The sequence below is a fragment of the Meleagris gallopavo genome, chromosome 23 (genome assembly GCF_000146605.3).
Source record: "Meleagris gallopavo isolate NT-WF06-2002-E0010 breed Aviagen turkey brand Nicholas breeding stock chromosome 23, Turkey_5.1, whole genome shotgun sequence".
In the NCBI taxonomy this organism is placed as follows: domain Eukaryota; kingdom Metazoa; phylum Chordata; class Aves; order Galliformes; family Phasianidae; genus Meleagris; species Meleagris gallopavo.
The window spans coordinates 2041414-2061964 of NC_015033.2; positions in this window are offsets into that span (position 1 = coordinate 2041414).

A 20551-nucleotide genomic window follows, 5' to 3' on the forward strand; every position below is an offset into this window, starting at 1 on the left:
ACTCACAGCTGGCATCACGCAAGGAGAGAAGTTAGGGCAGCATGTTCAGTCTTCTCCTTTCTTCTCATTCACAGAAGGCAAGAGTCTGGGGACAAAGAAAGAGTCAGTGATGCAACTGCAACAGTACTAATGGAAACAGCTCTCAAGGGAGCAGAGGCTCAGAGATATAAGCTGACAGATACTCTGTTCTTGACCACCAGTCTTGCATTACAAATACTAGCAAGATAAACCAGTTTTCATGTCTGCAATCCTTATCTCAGTTTCCAAATTTCACACAACACTGTTCAGGCAAGGCAGCACAACAATGAAGTGTTTCCAGATGCTTAATAGTTTAAAGCACAAGACTGTTTGAACTCTTGTTGGGTTCACTTGATTGCACAGCTTTGCTCTTATGTCACATGTGGTGTTAGAAGGAGAACTCATTGAAAACACAACCATCTGCAGAAAAATAAATGAAAAAGGGAACCTATACTCACATGTATTAAAGCCATTTGACTTCCCTATCATCCATGTGGAACAGCCTGAGTTGCTCTAGATGTGGTATTATCTGGCAATCCTGCACGCCTCAGTTCCTGGAAACATCTGAGCATGTGAGAAGGCAACCTTCAGGGCAAAGCAGTTCCTCAACTCTTACATCATAGCCTCACAAGCAGGTTATTACTCCTAGGGAGTCTTGTGTGACACTGCAATATAAAGGTAAAATATACTGTATGACTAGAAGTTCACTTTGGCTTTCATCAGCCCTCTATTTCTTTCAGTGAGGCTCTGGTAATGCTCCATACACATTCTGAAACATCTAAGCTTCTCTGTCCTAATGTTCCCAATGTTAGGAATTCCAAAAATTCAAAGATAAGTTTGCATTTGGATAGCAAGATACGGCACCATGACAAAATTCTTTCCCGCTCTCTGATTCACCTTGCATCAAGAATAAGAAGCCTTCCATCTCACAAAGAAAGGCAGGAGCTTCAGCTGAAAGGCAAGACTCAGCAATTGAATTGAGAAACAGATGTTAAATCCCAAGGCCCTGGCTGTCACTGAGCCTTCAGAATGGCATCTGCCATATATGCTCTTCCAGAAGACACACAGTAACCCAGGACAGACCTGTTGGGTTTATCACAAAGTCATGAGATGAAGTTCAGTGGCTTCCATTGAACAGTATGGCAGTGTAGTTGACAGAGGGAGCTCGTGCCCTTTATGTACTATCAGAGGTGACTGACAAAGATGAAATGAAGAACTGCAACTGCACACCAATCAAACGGTACAGCACAGAACAGATACCCACCAGGCACTGCGATAACAGAACAGCAGCTCCATTCCCTGTGTCCCAGAAGACAGCGGAGATTAATTAACAAATCACTTCTTGACTGTAAGCCTTTTCATCCTGAGGAAGAGAGCAAACAATTTCAAAACATCAGAATCAAGACCTGACAACAGTCCCTTCCTTCTTGCCCTGAAAACATGTCCCACTCTGGAACTAGCTGTCTGTTTAAACAATGACCTAATCATCCATCCTGCATTTCCCATCAGAATCAGAACAAACCAGACTACCTCAAAGGCAAATACCAGGTCAGGGACAAGCACAGCTACAGAAGAGCAAAGCAATCAGGTACAGAAGAGGAAGATACTACTTCATCTCTCATCCTCCTCTGGGGAGAAATGAGACTGCAGAATTGGCTGTTCTGGGAACTGTAAAACTTTTTTGAGCCACTAAAAATTAAGCACAACAGGGCCAGAGAAAGATGCTTTGGGGAACAGCCTTGTATCTGTGCAGCAGGCAGTGGTCCTGCTTTAATTTTTCAAATCATTTGACATCTCCTCTGCTGCTTCTTACCTGTAGGAGTTCCGTTGCTTTAGGGAAAGCACAAATGAAACACTCAGTTGAAACTTTCTACTGCTGTGGGAGGACATGGACAGCTAGCTTTGAAGTCTCACAGGGAAACCAAGCAGTCTGGCTAGTTTGGAGCTGGAAGAACTCTACAAAAATGCTGGTCAATCAGCTGAGGATCTCTCTTGCTTCAGCAGCTTGTGCAACACCAAATCTTTTTCATCTCTCTTTTGTCCAAGTACCAGGCAAATTTACTGTTATTGTGTACACATGGACAGCATTCTGCTTTAGTGAATTGGGACTGGAAACAATGACAGCATAGAGCAGGTTAGCATGCTGGAGTACAATTTCAAGGCCAGGGGTGTCACTGGAAGCTTACACATCACACTTTCACCTGTATTTACCAGGTAAGGGCTACAAATTTCCCCTCAAAAGGCAGTTTCCCCTTTAGACTAGATAACACAAGACTTGCTTCACTTCACAGTGACCTCAGTGTTACCCTGTGGGTGACAAAGCAACAGGAACAAGTTTGCTGGATCACATAACAGTACACTGAATTGGCTTGTAAAGAAAGCACCACTATAAAACAAGCTGAGGGGTGTGGAGGACGGTAATTCTCTCCTGTTACGGAAATACTGCATTCCAAGAAAGGTAAAAAGTCCAGTCAGGTAAGATTTGCAGAATCACTGTCATCACTGAGCTATGTGATACCATAAGCTACATTTCATCAAGCACATTTATTTCAAGTTCACTCCCAGCATTGTCATCTTCCTTTTGTCAAGGAGAGTTTTAAGCTGCAACTGATCCACTCACAAGCCTTGAGCTGGGGTACCTGAACAATTACCCAAGGTTTTTTCGAAGGTGGAAACAACTGCTGGAAGCCTGATGCAAGCAGATCCTCTCTCACTGGGGATTCAAGTACTCCTGTTTTAAGGCAAAGCAAAGCTCAACTTTTACCTGTGAAACTTCTGGGTGAAACTCAGCAACAGGAAGAAACCCAAATGAAAAGATTAAATGACAGTTATCAAAGTTCAGAAATATTTATGTTAGAAGACACTCCTGCACATCAGCCAGCTCAACGGCCTACCTAAAGCAAGGCTAATTTCTAAACTAGATCAGGATACTCAATCTTTCCATACAGTTATTTCAGCAACCTTGTCCATTTCTACGCCACAGAATCAAAAGCTGTGTCTAGCTGAGTCTATTCTGCTGACTAGGATGAACTGCCATGCCAAGAAAAACCATCTTCAAGCTGCAGTAAACCTCCAGCAGTGGCTGTGTAACAAGAGCAAATTCTGTCCCATCTCCTAAAGCTGCTTGGCTTTGCTATTACCAGCCTTCAGGTAGAAGAGTAAACATCTTACTTCCCCAAATAGTTTTCCTGACTTGTAATTTAAAAGACAGGTTCCTCTTTTTAAGATAATACATTTGATAAATTCTGACTTTGATTTAACACATATCCCTACAATATGCAGATCTTGGGTTTTGGGTTTCTCCTCAATTTTACAAATTAGTTTTTATTATAATATCTCCTACTGTAACACCTGGGGGATGCAAACAAGTTGTCCATGAAACAGTTCTATGTTACAAATCTTAGAATGCTTGCTCAACATCAAGTTTCACAAGTGACAATCATACTTCTGTCACTTCTCATTCCCCAGCTTCCTACAGAATATTAATCCCCCAAGTACAAGACAAACTGCTTAACATCTCTCGTTAGCCTTCAATTAATCATACAGGAGAAGCTTTCCTTATGAGATGCACTGACAGAGCCCTAGAGGAGAGGTTTACCTGTTCCTTACAGTTCTGCAGGAGGTGATCCTGCAGGCAGCAGCACCCCAAGTCCATCGGAACTCTGGACAGACTCCAGCCTTCTGCTGCCGGCGCTGGGACGCTGTGCTCCAGGGAGGTGCAGACACCTGCTTCGTTATTCACAGCCACTGCTAACTCAGGCAGTTCCGGCTTTCTTGATAGAGCTGCAACTCCACCCCACCTTCTGCCACCAGGCCAGCCTCAAGGCTGTAGGAACACGGGGCAATGCCTTCGCAGTGAGTCACAGGCTGTCTGAAACAAAGCAGAACTAAGGGAAAGCAAAGCACACTACCAACTCCTTTCTGTAAAGCACAAAAATAGGCAAAAATTGCCCAGGATGGGTAAGCAGCAGGCAGATCAATGGGCATAAGGCAGAGCCCCAGCCTGCCACATTCCTAACCCTCCTGGTTTTCAGCTGGCCACTCAGCTCAGAGCAACGCAGCCTTTGGTCACAGGCTCACTTACTGCAGGTGAGCAGGGAACGAGCTGCAGTTTTGTAGCCCCTGATCATGTTGCAGATAGAAGCCAGATCTGCCTCAGCAGCTTCTTCCCACAAACCTTTCTGCACTCTGAGAAACTGAGAAATAGTAGAGAAAACTGAGGAAAGCAGTGCAGGTTACATTGCTACGACCTACAGGACAGCTGTGTCTATCAGCCAGAATCACCTCACCTCATCCATCCAGCAATACAGACACTAATGCTCTCACACCACGGTGCAGTTAAGGATACCCCTACGTTTCCTTCAGAGTAACAATCTTCTCCCGCCCCTTAAAAGGCATGGGAATTAAAATCTATCACATCTCATCCAAATCAATCTTCACTTGCAGGTCTCGCTGGGCCTTGCTAATCTCACTGGCTTATGCAATATTAAATCCCCACATTAAAACAAGAAAAAGCCATGCAATTATACACCTTGCTTACTGAGCTCCTCCACATGCAGCGCAGGAGAAACCCTCCCACACACAACTGGACTCATACCCTCTTCCACAGCAGAGTTAAGCAATTCATTTGCCAGGTTCGACCAGACACTACAGCAGCCTTCCAGTTCCTAATGGGAGCTAAAATAAAGCTAGAGAGGGGTCTGTTCCCAGGGAGCACAGTGACAGGGCAAGGGGTAACAGCTTTTATCTAAGAGAAGGTAGGCTTATATTAGAAGTAAGGAAGAAATTCTTCACTATGCAGATGGTAAGGCTGGCACAGGATGCCCAAAGAAGCTGTGAATTCCCCATACAGTTTGGATGAGGCCCATGGCAGAAGGGTTGGAACTGAATGATATTTAAGGTCTACTCCAACCCAAGCCATTCCAGGATTCTGTGCACCTTATCTTTTGATTTCACTTTTCTTTATCTGTGAAGCAAAATGCTCACTATTTCTGCATCCTAGTATATCCTGCTCTTCACCTCCAAACACCATTTAAGGAACTTTTTGTTGCCTTGTTTCCTCTTTCCTGAAGAAGCTCAGAGATATCCAGCACTCACATTTTCACTTCAATGGCAATCTCCTTAAAACAGCCCAGCCTCACTGTTAGGACAGCCAGCACCTGTGTTACCAAGAGAGCTGACACACCTTGGTGTTTCACGCACTGAACTTCCCACGTATTATCTCTTCCCTTTCCCTCACTCCCAAAGTTTATCTAATTTAAACAAAACCAAAACAAATTGAATTTCATCACCCAAAGACTTTAGCAGAAGCTCACATGCTGACATATATGCTCCATGACCATCTGTCAAATGCCATAACATTGGACCTTCCTGCATGGCATCTTAGAGAAGGGCTTTAGAAATTTGCTGTTTTGGAGCTTACAGAAACAGCTCACAGCTCTGCTAGCAGCTGAGCTCTCACATCCACACAAGTGGCATTAATCTCTGGAAACGTGGCACGGACAGAATGCTTTCCAGCAACGACTCCTGAAAAAGACAGATCTATCCAAGGCTGCAATACTAAAATAGCTCCTGGAAGTAAGGTTACTCCATCCTCTGGCTGGCTCCATTCTGCAGCAAAGAAAAGCACACCAGGCTGTCCTGGATTATTCAGTATATGAGGTGGGCAGAGCACAGTGCACTGCAGCTCTCAGGGCTGTGCACCACACCTAAGCACCCATGACTCATTAACCAAGCAATGCATGAGCATTAGCCAGAGATCATAAACCCGGATTCAAGAGCTGTCAGCAGCTCATGCCTACTCCGCATGTCGGTCAAGAAGCCCGTGGTTTTACAGCCTACATAGGCCTGGGAAAGACAAGGTTAACCAAATCAAGAAGTTTCTGACCTGCCCCCTGCAATTCCATCTGCTGGGACAGAGGAGACACCGCCAGAGTGACTCACAGCACACATTTCACTTTGTCACAGCAGTTCTGTCCTTTCCTGCTTATCAAGCACAGCTTCCTCCTTTGCCAGAACAATGAAGGATCTCTCAGCCTCCTTCTGAACTTGGCTCTTTCCTCTCTTTCAAACACAGACAGAAGTTGCCATCATCCTCTATGCTGAAAGGTGCTCCCCATCCACCATCAAACCATGGGGGAGACGTGAAGACCACGATTGTTTTCAGCACTTTCTGGCTTTCCCATCTGTGCAAGCAGATGAGGTGCACTCTGATAGCAAGGCTGGGGAAGGGCACTGTGCTGCCTGCAGCACAGCTAGGGAAGCTACCCTAGAATGGCAATTGTAACCAAGCAGTACATGTTCCCTTTCAGCTCCTGCAAAATAACCCATCTTATCTCTAGTCCACTACATGAAAAATTAAAAAGCATCCCACGCCACACGAAAATTATTAAGTCAATAATCAACCAAACTCTCTTTGGCTAAGTGGGAACTCCAAAGCACACTTAGCACGCATCATATAAAATACCAAAACAGACTGTACAGATCTGAGGTATATCTTGCTTACAAATCACATGATTTTGTATCATGGGTGAAAAAGTTAAGCATGGCTCTCTCTTCAAAATTCAGAGGAAAAACTTCACATTCATCCACCTCACTGAGATCTCCCAGATAGGCAGAATGGGAAACACCACCAAACACCAGAGCACAGGCCTGTGTTGGTGCACACAGATGCACTTCAATGAGCTCCAATGGGCTGCTACTGGCTTACCTCTGATCTGAAGTGACTCCTAGTTTTCTTCTTAAGTTCTCATCTGAGCCAGTCCTTCCCAGCAAGCCTTCACCTCCCGTGTAATCCAATAGCTGCCTAGATACCAGACAATACCACTGGGCAGTTTGCACAGACACCTGAAACTTCCCAACGAGCAGGTGAGCCATGCAGAGAACACCCCCAGGCAGGTATGGCTAAGGTGCTTTTGCTGCTCGATAGAAGGATCAACCAGAAGAGCTCTCTTTCCCCACGTTGCCCTTTCCGTTACAAGATGGTTATGAGAACAGCCCACAGAGCCAGCAGCAGCACTGGAAATAGGACGGAGAGAACAGTTGGTGCTCAGTGAGAGCAACGCAGCTGCCAGCTCCCCGCAGGGCACAAAACAGGGCACGGCCGCTTTTTTGGGCGCCGGTTCTTCCCGGGACCCCTCACCGGGCGCTCCATCTCAGCCTGCAGGCGAAAGGGCTACACAAAGGGAAAGCGAAGGGAGCGCAAAGCCAACGCCACACCCCGCTAACAGATCAGCTCCTCAGCGCGCTCCTGCGAGACCCCAGGACCTCGGGAAGCTCACCTCCGTGCCGCGCTCACATCCCGTGCAGCAGAGCAGGCGGGCAGCGCGGCACCGCCCGCACCTGGGGCTCATCCGTACGGAGCGGGGCGATCCCTGCGAGCGCACGGCCGGGCCGACGCCGAACAAGCCCGGACAAGTCCCACGGAAGCCTCTCCCCCGGGCTGCCGGCTCACACAGCTCCAGCCCCGCTGCCCGCCCCGGCTCACCGCGTGGCAGCGAGGGCTGGCTTTCGTCTCCCCCGAGGAAAGCCGCGTGGGGGGATGAATGCGGGACTCTCCCTTAGCAAAGGAACGTAACGCAGCTTCGGTCACATCGCGGTCCCTGGTGGGACTACGGGGACTCGTGCTGCATCCACCGGCCGCAGGGGCGAAGGCTTCCCCTGCCAGCCACACTGCGATCCCGGCTCCCGTGCGAGGCTGCAGGAGGCCGGGACACCTCCATCCCCACAGCTGTTAACTGCTGTTGCACAGTGGATGCAAGGACGTCCCACGCCTGCTTCCTCTCAACCCTGCCGCTTTCGGTTCCTCCAGATGAACCCTTCGCTGCACTGTTTGTCTGCAGGCTGCTCCGAAGGTTTTATTTATTAAAAAAGAATTAAATTTGACAAGTCACTCTCTTGCAAGCTCAGCTAGACCCTGTCTGGCTCCACTGACTGAGCTGGACTTCCCCGGCTCTGCACGGCCTCCTGGTGTCAATCTGTACATTAGGAAAAGAAATTTGCAAGTTCCCTATTTGGAAGAGGGGCAAGAATAAAAATGGTTATAAAACAGGCTCCAGCACAGACATTTACTGTTCTCCCTTAGATTCCAAGTCCTCTTGGCCAGAGTAACACGCATAGGGGGGAAAAAGTCTGTTCTAGAAGCAAGAAAAGGGCTGAATGTAGGAGGAGGTTTGTGCCCAGCTGCCCTGAAATGCCAGCATCTCACTGTTAGCAAGGCAGTGGTTTGCCAAAGAATTAAAAATGTCTTATCTCTGCCTCTAAGCTAACAATTCCCACAGTTTTGATATAAAGAAGTACTTGTTGGCATATTTACAAACAGCAATTGACTGCACCTTCAATTTGGAAAGTGCCACAAACATCAGAGGTCAAGTGCCCCCACTCAGCAAGGCAGTATCCAGCAAGAGCTGGTTCTGATAGCCCAACTGAACACAGAAAGCTTTCAAAAAATAAAAAGGCAACAATAGCTAGAAAGATGAAAGGTGGCTGAGGGAACCACACTGCATTGAAGACAGCTTGGATTAATTTCTATTCTTGTGTGCATGAAATTACTTTACCCCAACCATTCTGTGCTGGGATCCCCCTGGTCCTGTAGAGCAGCCATCCACCCCTGCATCGCCTCACACAGGCTGCAGCTGCAGAGGAGCATCCCCAGGTGCACTCCTGAGGCTGAGCCAGCTCCAGGCTGCATGCTGCTTCCTTGGGGTTGGCGTTAGGGTATCACCACAGGTTAAGGCAGGCCTGGAAGCTACCTCTGAATGCAGGGTTTGAAGCCAAATGCTTGAGACTTGGCAAGAACAGGTGGGTATTAGTCTGACATAACCAAGGAGGTCTAAATGCTATGAATACACTTCATTTGCAGCCACCACAAAGCAAGGGAATTCTGATGGCTGCCCAGACAGTTCAGACACTTTATATTGAATAGAAAGATTAAGCTTAACAACCTCATTAAAGTGCACATATCTGGAAGCCAGCAATCCAAGGCTTCTCACCGGCATGCTGGCACCATGACTGAACAGGTTTTGAAGGCAGACTGGCATCCTGCCCCACCAGGGGCAACTGTTGCCTCTAAACTGAAAGAGCTGCCGCCACTTCAGAGCCATAATCCTTCCCAGGCTCATAAAAGATGGGTCTCACCAGTGGAAGCTCTCCAGAGCTCAGAAAGCAGCTGACAGATGTAGTTACAGCTCAGCTTACACTTGATGAGACTTTAAGGCCCCATGACTCTTAAGAAGCACTTGAACCCATCTCACTGACAGAGAGTGCCCTTATTGCTAAACCAAACTGCCTTCAGGCAACCTGCTTACAGGGTAGGAAGCACTTCTCAAAGAGAAATGCTGAATGCTGCTGCTCCATGACCGCAGCTGCACAACTGCAGCAGATGAAGGCAGAAAAACCCCAGCTGAAGGCCAACTGCGGAGATACAGCTTCAACTAAACAGAGAAACCCTGACAGGACGATAGGGACTGAAATTCAGTAGCTAGCTAATAGTGGTTTATTTAATCTTCAAATCAATGCGATTCATCTTTCCAGCATTCTGGTTCAACCCAACAAGCTATTAGACTAGCTAAATGATTTATCACTGCTCAGCTGTCAGATTACTTCAGTGGATCCCTTCCATTCTCAAACTCCAAAGAGCTATGATATAAAATGAGATTTACCTGAACTCATACATTACCTTCACAGTTATCCCCAATCACAATATCATGCGTTAATTAAAAACTTGTGCTGCATACAGACACCGGCAGTAGGTTTTAATGCCAGCTAAGAAAGATATGTAAGTACAGGGAGATTACCTACTCTCTCCACAGAGTGCAGCCAGTTTGTTGATCTCCATCCTGTATCCAAGACACAACACTCCACACTGCCACTTCACCTGCCAAGGGCAAAACAGTACCATCAGATGGCTGCATTTCTCCACACTATCTCAGTGTTTTCTTTGAGATCACAACCACTCTCCATCCATTCCAGCCTATCCCATCTAAAGGTACCACTACAGATTCAGAAGTCACTAACACATATCTCTCCCCTTAAAGAGGGCATTCCTTTAACATATACGCAAAAAAGTCTTCGGTAAACAGGTAAAGAATTCAGGCTTTCTCCGAGATACATTTCCAAGTTTTCTTCAGAAGAGCTGGTAAGCACAGCAGGACTCTGCAAACGTCAACTTCTGTCAAACACAGAAACCATTTGCCTTAAATGCAGCACTGGCCTGGTGACAGACATAAATATTGCATGTACAACATTTATTGTGTTCACAGTTGTATTTATTGTATAAAGAATTCATGCCTACTCAACAAGCCCTTTGGCATTGTCTCATGAGCACTTCCCAGAAGCTAAGTGTAAGATGGCTGAAACATAGCTCAAGGTCTTCATACAAACCTGACAAACCACAATAACCTGTTTTATATCTGCCTTTGTGGAAATATCTTGATTGGAGTCTAAGTCAGCAACATGTGAATGGGAAAGGCATCTAACTGCAGTGTCATATGCTTGAACAAGTGCCCTCAGTTTATCTCACCATACTTCAGCAGAGATGGATTAACTGTCTGTGTGCACAAGCTCATAGCCTGTGTTATCAGGAGTTAACACAAGTATCAGATCAGTGAGGGTGTGCTAGCCCGACTCAGATACCTCTTTATTTGCCATTGTCTGAGAGTATGAAGACATTTCATCTGCCAGCTGGACTTGAAATAACAGCTGGGGTCTAAGCATATCATCACTTCACTCACTGCTGAAGTTTTACCTGTAGCAATTGAGTGGATGAAGGCTGGAGACCAGGACTCACCCCGGACTTGAACATAAGCCTAAGAGAAGCTGCCAGAGGAGGACAACCCAATGACTTGACAGCTCAGATACAGATCCAGCTCTCTTGAGCTCCTTTGGAGGCTGTTTCTCCATAGGCTGTCTGCTGGTGCAGGTGCACATGCATACTTTGTAAAGGGTAATTATGGCTAATGAGACGGGGGCAAAGTCTCTTCAGTTGTACAGCCATCAATCCAGAGCAAAGTGACTGGTATCAGTGAACATACTGCTACTCAGCAGATGCACTGCAGACAGCCTCCACCACTACCCTTGGAGCAGTGCAAACATGAAGCCTACTTTAAGCTGAGGAAACATTTAGTAATTCTTTCAATCTAAGTAACAGCTTCTACAAAGAGCATCTGTTAGGGATGCTAGACAGCTGTTCAAAGTGAAGCGGTCTGCTGTGCTGCAGCAGAAAGCTAAGTTAGCATGGGAGAAAAAGGCATGGAGTAGCACAGTGATCACTTCTATTGTTCAATTTCCCGCAAGCCTAAAGGAACCTTTCCAGCAAGCCATGCCACATAGTTCCATTCTCCATAATATTTCACATAATGCCAGCTAAAGAACAAGTCTACCACTAAAGAAACCAGATCAGGATTAGAAAGACCTACATCCTTTCTCTGGCTGCAAAACTGCTAACACAGATTTTCAAGATCTAAAACTGCATGGAAGCAGCAATAGTCTTGCAACCCAAGAAATGTTCCCACAGGAAGTTACAGCTGCACCTATAGTCTGAATAAACTCCCATGTCCTCTGCATATAAACATATTCCTATCTCCAATTCATAAAAAGTTTAGAGGAGAAAATGAATCAGATGAAGAGCTGAAACATCTAACAGTGAGCTTTGACATTAGAAGAAGCAAACAGCTGAGCCTGCAATCAGGTATTAGCAAGTGGACAGGGGCAGCTCCCAAAGAGGTCAGCACTGTTCCTCTCTGTCTTTGGCACACAGGCTGCTCTGTCACCCTGAGAGCATCATGCCCAGACAGTTTTGCTTTAAATTTTACATTCATGTTTCAAGCCTGTGTGGGTTCTAGTTATAGGCAGACAAAAATAGGCTTGCAACAGTCACCTTCTCTGTATTTCTGAGGCCAGTAAGTGTTTTCTTTAAAGAAAAGGTTATGTGAAGAATGAACACAACTTTCACCTAACTGCCATGGAACAAAGCCAGTATGAAACAACTTTTTTTTTTTTGTCTTCAGAGCAGAGGAAAAAAAATCACATAGAACAAGCACAGCTGCCAATGCTGGGTTTCCTTTTGCCTCACATACAATGAAAAAGTAACAAAATGAACTGCTGGAGCTCTGGCAGCAAGAACAGAAAGACTGTGATGAGGCAGGAGCCTGCAGAGCTCAGTGAGCCTTCTCAGTCCCTGTGTCCTGGCTGCCCACGTCGGGCTGCACAGATGGTACTGCAATTGCCAGCTGTGCTGGGTTTGAAAAGCCAAGTGATCAGTGAAGATGGTGGAGGAATGTATCTATAGATATCTCAGTAGTAATTTATGAAAGCATGTCTCATGTAAGAGTGAAGAAATACGATCTTAAAGATATTTTATTCAAAAGATGACCTCACAGGTGATGGTCTAATGTAGCAGTTACCCCTACTTACCACGTGCTAATTAGCTTCCCCCATCAGAACACAGCAGCTCAGGTACGTTATACTCATGCAGTGCCTCATTACATAGCCAAAAACGTGTTCAGACATCACCAAGAGCATCATCTCCCAGAAGCTCCTTGTCTCCAAGGACACCAGCAAATTCATTGCATTTGGTGGACAATTAGGCCTCACAACAGCCTGTGAACATTTCCCTGTTTAGCAGAAACAGAAGCACAACAATTAGCAGAAGGAACCACAGTAATTTAAGCACAAAGCAAGGGATGAAGATCCAGGTCATTGTTTCCAGTAATGACTGAAGCATCTGACTGCTCCATCTGAAGCACCCCATCCACTCTGGAGTCTTGATGGCCTTGTTCAGCCATGCACCAGTTGCAAAATCAGGATTTTCCTCTGATCATCTCTCTGCCTGCTGATCAGATATAAACTGAAGCAAGGACACACACATACCAGCTTTCCATGTGCCACACAGCAAAAGGCATGCAGAAATAAACACCAGGTGCAGCTATACCTCAACACATCAACATGGTTTGCAATGGCCCTGCTAGAAAGGACTTGTGCCAGATGGACTGAGACACTGAAGCTCCCAGCCAGGCAAAAGCCCAACATTGAGGCACTCTGACATATTCTACTTTCCTGCAGTGCAAATGCTGTCCCTGTAGACTCAGGCAGGAAAGCTGAATGACACAGCAGTCACGTTACTCCTGTAACAGCAGACAACTCTTCAGACAGCCTCTGATCTCCTCCAGAATCACATCTCTTCTCCCCAGTGTCACACTTACACGAGGACAGGGCCTGGGTGGCACAGGGATCCTGCTCATTAGCTGATGGAGCAGATGAAGAGCAGCAAGCTGAAGATCCAGCAGCAGATTAAAAAAAAAACATAAGATGACAAATGGCAGACTTTTGTCCTAAGGTCACGAGAGCAGAGTCATAAGAAACTTAAGTCATTCAGTCAACTCCCTTGGGTAGGGTGAGGACTAACCACAGGTCACTAAGTTTGTTAGCATTTCCTCCACTTTCTTAGCATGCATATCAATACTTGACTTCTCCTCCTGCAGAGGAGAGTAGGGTCTCCATCAATCTCTTGCATGGCTTTACATGAAAATACTTTCAAATTCTCTCATTCAATTAATCTTTCCTTAGCATTTACCCTGTCAAGCATCCAACAGGGACTGAACTAAGAATAGTAGCCGAGGTGAAGGACAGTGCTTGCTGGTAGGATTAGCTGGAGCAATTACAGGTAGCAAATCTCTGCTATTCAAAGGTTTTATCATTAAGCAGCAAGAGATATGGCTCTTCTTGGTGAGGGATTTTTTTTTTTTTTTTAAATTAGAGGAAGGTTGACAGAGCACAGAGCAGCTGCATGCATGCAACTCCGCATACGGCTGCCTCCCTCTGCTGGGGGACAGGCAGCCAGCAGCCCCTGAGGCATCACCACATGCATGTTCATTCCATGGCAGATGTTCCACCAGGGCTGCAGGCACCCAGGGTCACAGGGCTGCAGCAGTAAGGATGAGTGCAGATGCAGGAGTCCTTCAGAAGCACAGCAGGGGTTGCTCATCATGCTTTTTTCTACCAGTTCGCAAGGTGAACAGTCACTTTGCTCAAGCTGTTTGAGAGATCTTTTCTTCCTCCCTCTTTAGATTCCCAGACTGCAGGTACTTATTTTTGTTGCATGCTTCATATCTGCAGAAGAAATGAAACTGCCAGCCAGCCAGCAGTCAGGTCCAGTTCAGGTGCCCAGGTTGCAGAGCTGCATAGGGAGGGAAGTCCGTGCAGCAGCAGCTGCCTTCATAACAGGCAGTTGCACAGGGCCTGCAGTGATGACACATCTCTCTTTACCCTGGTCACACTTCCTCTACCATTGCTGCAGTACCGTGACTCCTCTTGACATGACTCCCATGCAGTAAGTGCTTTTCCCTAAATCAATCCTTGTCTCAATTCCCCACCCATTTCTGCAGCTTGGAGCCCATCCAGACAGCACTGCACAGAGTCATCAAGAACAGAACTGCAGCAGTTCAAAGCTGTTGAAAGCATGCAAGCAGAGGTCTCTGCATCCTTCTTGGCTGCAACTGCAGCCCTTCAGGACACAAAAAAAGAGCTCAGCTACAAATCTAGCTGTACAGGCACACAAATGCCAGCGCCTTGTTCACAGTTCTAGTGGCTGTTTTTAGATACTGTGCCATGCAAGTTGTTTATACAACAAAACACACCAACGTTGCCAGTAACTGGGCTCTGCATTAAGAGCTTTGTTACCAGAAGCACTCATCCCATGTAAATCTGAGTCAGTTTCTTAAAATAGAGAGCCTGAAAATAAATATCAGCTAAGTATTAATATCATGAATGCTATCTAGCAGCATAAACACATTCATCGCGTATGTGTTCAACTTGGACATTGTACAGGAATGGTCAGAACAGCAAAATTTGCTATTGCAAGTTTTTCTACATCTCAACTCCCCTGCAAACTTTGTTTCTCCCATGATAAGCAATTATTTTACTAACGCTGCAACAAACTGCAGATAATTCAAGCAAGTGTCCCTTCTCTATCTCAATATCGTGACTGCAGAATGAGGAGTTAAAGGTTAACATTAACCATTCAAAGGCCTTACCATGCCTTCCTGTAACTCCTTCCAGAGCACGGCGGCCAAACGCTGCTCTGCCTGCAGGCTGTGCCGCAGGGAGGTCCAGCTTGGAAGCAGCACAGTAGGACATCCCCTTTGAGAGCACTCCAGAATTCCGCAGACTGCAGCTGGCCCATAGAGCGCCGGGGTCATCTTCTACCCTGAGCTGCTTCAGCTGCAGTTCTTCTAGGAGGGGCAGAACAGGTATTCTGACTGTGCGGCCTGCAGGATGCCACATACTCTGCAGTAATCATATATTTGTTGGGGCGGGAGATGGGCAAAAATGGGCTACTATGAATTGAAGAGATTCAATTCCTAGTAGATAAGATGCATGAATTGCCATTTATCTTGTCTCAGTCCAGACACCCTGCGCATGCTGCAGCAACAACAGTCCAAGTGTCACCTGCACTGCATCAGCAGTTATCCATCTCCCTGCTCTGCACTCCTTTACCACCAACGTGCCGCTGAGCGATGCACTACATCCATCATTTCAGTCCCCAGAACACTAAAACATCCTGGCTCAGGCAGGTGCAGAGCAGATGCTGCAGTGGTGGCTCAGCACCCAACTTCAGTCCATTGCTTTGCTGCTTCTTCATCATGGCTGTTTCTGAAACTGCTATAATAAAACCTCTCGAGGAGATGCCCACAGGCAGCACCATCCCTCATTGCAACTGAAGGACATCCAGGAAAAGGACACTGCATTCTACTTGCAAACAAAGGGCAAGGGTCTTGGCCAACTCAATTGCTAAATGACTGTGGGGGGAGCAGAGGACAGGGGTTGGCTGTCACAGTGCTGGCAGCAGCATCTTTCAGTTGTTCCCCCCCACTTCCCTGCAATGTCCTTCGCTGAAGAGTTCAGATAGGGCTTTTGCTGCAGTGCATCAAAGAGAGGGTGACTTGCCAGCAAACCACTAAGAGTTCCCTCCTCTGCACTTCTCCCCCACCTAACCAGAGCAGAGGAGCTGACACGTGGTAATTGGAGGCTGAAGGACTGCCTCACCTGTCTGCAGGTCCCAGTCTCACTTGTACCACCACTCCTCTAAATTCCTCCAGGTACACTCAAGGATCCTGCTCAGTTTGACCCTTTGTGTGCCACGGCCTCATTTACACAGCTTCTCTGCAGAGCATCTCTTCCCTGAGAGATGCTGGTTCTACAGGCAAGAAGGCCTCAGAGCCAGGATCATATCCCAGTATTCAGCCTGAGGTCCATCCCCTCATGGCTGCGACCCCTCCTATCCCACAAGCTTGTCCACAGCCCAGGTTAACCCAGAGATGGGTTTCAGTGTACATTTTCCTCCTGCCTACCAGCTCAAGGACATTTGCTCCATGCCCATCTTTGCCTGGAGAGGTTCAAGTGTTGCTCTGAAGCACAGCGGGCACTCAAGCACTTCCACAAAAGGCACAAGGAGACAGGCTGCATGTTCTGCTGCCGACAGCACTGCTGCAGTGGCACAGCAGTTACTGCCACCAAAAAAGTAGATTTGTCACAATGCATAAAGTTGCACTCAGGCAGTCCCTATGAAAAGGGATGCGTAGGGAAGCACTTCTGAGCTTAGGAGCTATAGCAGCACCGCAGGGATGACCCCAACCAACATCTTCCCCACTGTTCTTCACCATCTGATAGCGACCTTCAAATCTGAAAATCTCTCCCCTTAATCCTCCCCAGTTTAATCAAAGTGTATTTAAACAGATGACTCTCCATCTTATTTGAATGAATACTTAGGAGTGATGCTAAACTGATGCTAAACTGCAATCCACATATTGTAATCTCCACTTTTTTCACCAACAATTCAAGGTCAGCAGCTCATTCAAGGCCAATTCTGTGCTCTTCTTGAATATCTCATTGAGCAAGGACCTCATTTTGTTTTCATGGAATTCAACAATTTTTGCTGCTACACCAAATGTGGAATAACTTCAGTGAGTACATCATTAATTTTGTTCCTTAAGAGCAGAGTACTTTCTGTTCATCACATGTAAGCTTTTCAAATGAAGTAAGCTTCACCCTCGGTTTATAAACAGTTATTTTCTGCAGAATATTGATGCAAATTAAAACCCATTTAGATTTGCCAAATTTCAGTTCTTGCTCACTCAGCAGTAGGGACTCTCCCTCCTAAAAAGACCAGTTGTCTGAAAAGCAGGGGAAAGGCACAAGGAGGGCAACTGAACAGCAAGCCTGCTGCAGCTCAGCTCTCCCAGCATAATTAGAAATTCTAACGGTTGAGCTGGAAAAATTACATCTTAAGGACATTTATGCCCAGGCATAGAAATAGAGGAGAAAAAAAAAACAACAAATATTAAGATTCCTGGCACATGGGAATTCTTGTGTTCACATGTCAGACGGGGATGGGCTGAAAGCAATTTACAGCAGCTGGTAAGGCTTTTTAATACACTGGTGCATCACACTGCACAACTGAGACAGCCAACAGCTCCTCCACCCCCTGCATTCCCCATCACTCCACATTCTGCAGTGCAAGAGCCAAGTGGAAGAATCTGCAGAGGTTTTGCAAGAAGCAGCCTCTCTCCCTTGCCCCACTCCAAATCTTTCAAGTTTGTGGAAAAAAAATGGGCAGAAGAGCTGAACGCCTGACAGTTATTGAGGAAGGGCAAGGTTATCTTCCTGAGCCAGCATTGCTAGTGGCCTTCCAGGTGAGGTCCACTAGCAATTTTTAAATTCCCCTTTGTAGAAGATAAGGGACCCTTCCTCGTATCACCTCAATTTCTCCTCTCAAAACCAAACCTCTTGCAAGAAAGCAATTCACAGCAAGTTTTCTGCAGTGCCACATAATACCCAGGGAGCATATATTTAATTAGGGGGGCAGGGGAAAAGAAGCACATTATCTTGGAAACAAGCAGGATTTGTAGAGCCTGTCATACATCCTGCTATTGCAGCACATCGTGTTTGACAAAGCACCATCAAGGGCAAGAGTTAAACTGTAGACATACCCAAATATTTAAAGGATTCATGCCTTTTGCAGTGGAGCACCACACAGAATCCATGACCTTCTCCTCCAAAAATACATGCTGTCATTTGACCCAGTCTTTCTTAACCATTTTGATACCAGCCATTGGAAATGGATAACAGAAAAAAATCACCATTTAAGTCCCACTCATTAAGCACGTGGTGGAACAGACTGCCCGAGCTCTGTGCCAATGCTGGCCTTAACCAAGAAGAATGTGGTGTGGCAGATCTTTAAGCTCATGAACCCTAAGAGCAGGCACTGGTGATAATCTTCCTTACAAGTTATAAAGCTAGTACTTGTTTCAAGATACCTTAGACAAAAACCAAACAACCAGCCGTGGCAGCCAGGCAGTCCAAATGTCAGAACTCATTCTAGCATTAATAGCAGCCAGAAAAACAAACAAACTTCTTGCCAGAACACAGAGGGGCATTAAAAGAGGAAATCAGCCAAAAAACAGTCCTTCACCAGATGCAGCACCATCTAGATTTCAGAAACACAATTTACACACTGACTCAGGCTTTTCAGTGCACTGACATGTTAAATTCATTCTTTCTGGATATTTATCACAGTGGATAACCCTGGGCATGGTACAGAAGCCCACAGTGGTACCAGAGGTGCTAGGAGCTCCTACTATGATTTAATGTGTACTGAAGATGCCTCAGGTGTGCAAAGCAAGATCTGCTGGGGCAGCATCAGGATGCAACAGGATGGGGTACATCTTCCTTCCTTCCTTCCCTCTCTCTGACACTCAGGTGTTGGCTCATCTTTTGCAACCTGACCTCCCATTGCTCAGCACAAAGGGGTTCTTTGCCCTTAGTTTGCTTTCAGTAGTATGTAATCAGTTATATTTCACCTGAAGAGATCACCACAGGATGACACTTCAGCACGGGCAAAACGCACAAGCTTCCATTCAGCTCATTTTTGCCCTGTCATCATTCTGACTTTCTATACCTGGTACAGTCATCCTGTCAGGTTGTTAAGGAGTCCTTTCAAAACCATCTTGTGCTCACCTCTAGAGAGCTGAACTCCAGAGGAGGCAGCCATTTCCCTGGCAGTACCCTTTTGTGACTTCTAACAAGTCTGATGAAGCCTGTTCTCCTGTCCAATCTGAGAGCAGTTTATTGTTTCTGCAACTTTTTTTTTGTTGTAAGGGCACGGACTGATACACTTTCATGCTAGTTGCCTTCACAGCACCTATATCTTGGAGCACTCCATCAGCAATTTACACCAAGCCTGATATCAGCTCAGTTGCTACAATTTTGCTCCCATTCCAGCAATTAGAGCGGTTCTTCAAAAATGCCAAACTTAGGCATAAGTACCTCAAATGAAGTCTCTGAACTCATTAATATGATGACGTAAGGAAAACTTAAGTAACAGCCTTAGCAGTTAGCCGACACTTCTTGTCTCTGCATCACAACCAATTTGAGGTTCTCTATCACTTTAGCTTTTGATTTACATCACACAAAGTTAAAGGTTTGCTCCTTACGTTATCTGCGATTCCTTCTGCACTCTCAAAACAGAGGCCAGAGAGCCCTAATGGAAGCCCCACAGTTTCATTGCACATAACAAAGATTTTGCAGCTGATGATGCCCAGCGGCTCCTCTACCATCAGCTTGCGCTGCACGACCTTGAGAGATGGAGCTCTGGTCCCAGCTTCCCTCCTCTGCCATGAGGGTAACGCTTACCTTTCCTACAGATCTGCCTGACTTTTCCCAGTCCTTGTGCAAGTCTAAGATAAAAACCGCCATAATTATAGATGTAATCAATGTAAATACGCACTTACCACTCAAACAAAATTGTAGACAATTGCCTCTGCCTCAGCGGGGCCAAGAACACCCTTCCTGGTGGTGAGAGACATCACTAAAAAAGGGCAAGTCAAATACTTGGTCATTCCAGGCACCGCTAATGTCATCCAGCAGCAACTCCACGGCAGCCCCAGGGACCGAACATGGGCAGTGCGGTAACAACCAGCTGCTCAGTAGCTTTTCCCCCCCAACATGGGTACACAAAATGAAATCCCAATCTACAGGGATTTCAGCACAGCTCACTGCACTGCTATTTCAACAGAATCGGTAATTGCACAAACTGCATTTTTTTCCCCCTTCCCCCATTAATTCATACAGCTACAAAGTCTGTGGGATTGGCAAGAAGGTACCTTGCAGTTAGCAGAGGTGGTTTTAAAATAGGGAAACGCAAGTTGCTGCCAAGCACCTCCACGTCCAAGTGAATTTTTATACTTTGCAGGTATAAACACACTCCTCACACCATTAGCAAATAGCACGAGGAATGCACATTTCTCCCAGAAACGCGAGTTATATTCCTGGAGCAAAAGGCTGCGCTAAGGCATTTCCAGGTTAAATTTAACTTTTGAAGGCATTAATGCTCAGAGGACACGAGACCACCCTGCCTGGATTCACACGCTGCCTTCTAAAGGCCGATCGGCAGACACGAGCGCACAAGGACACGGCAGAAGGGCGCCGGAGCCGCGCTGTGCGGCGGGCACTGCGGGACTCCCTCGGCCCGGTGCCGGGG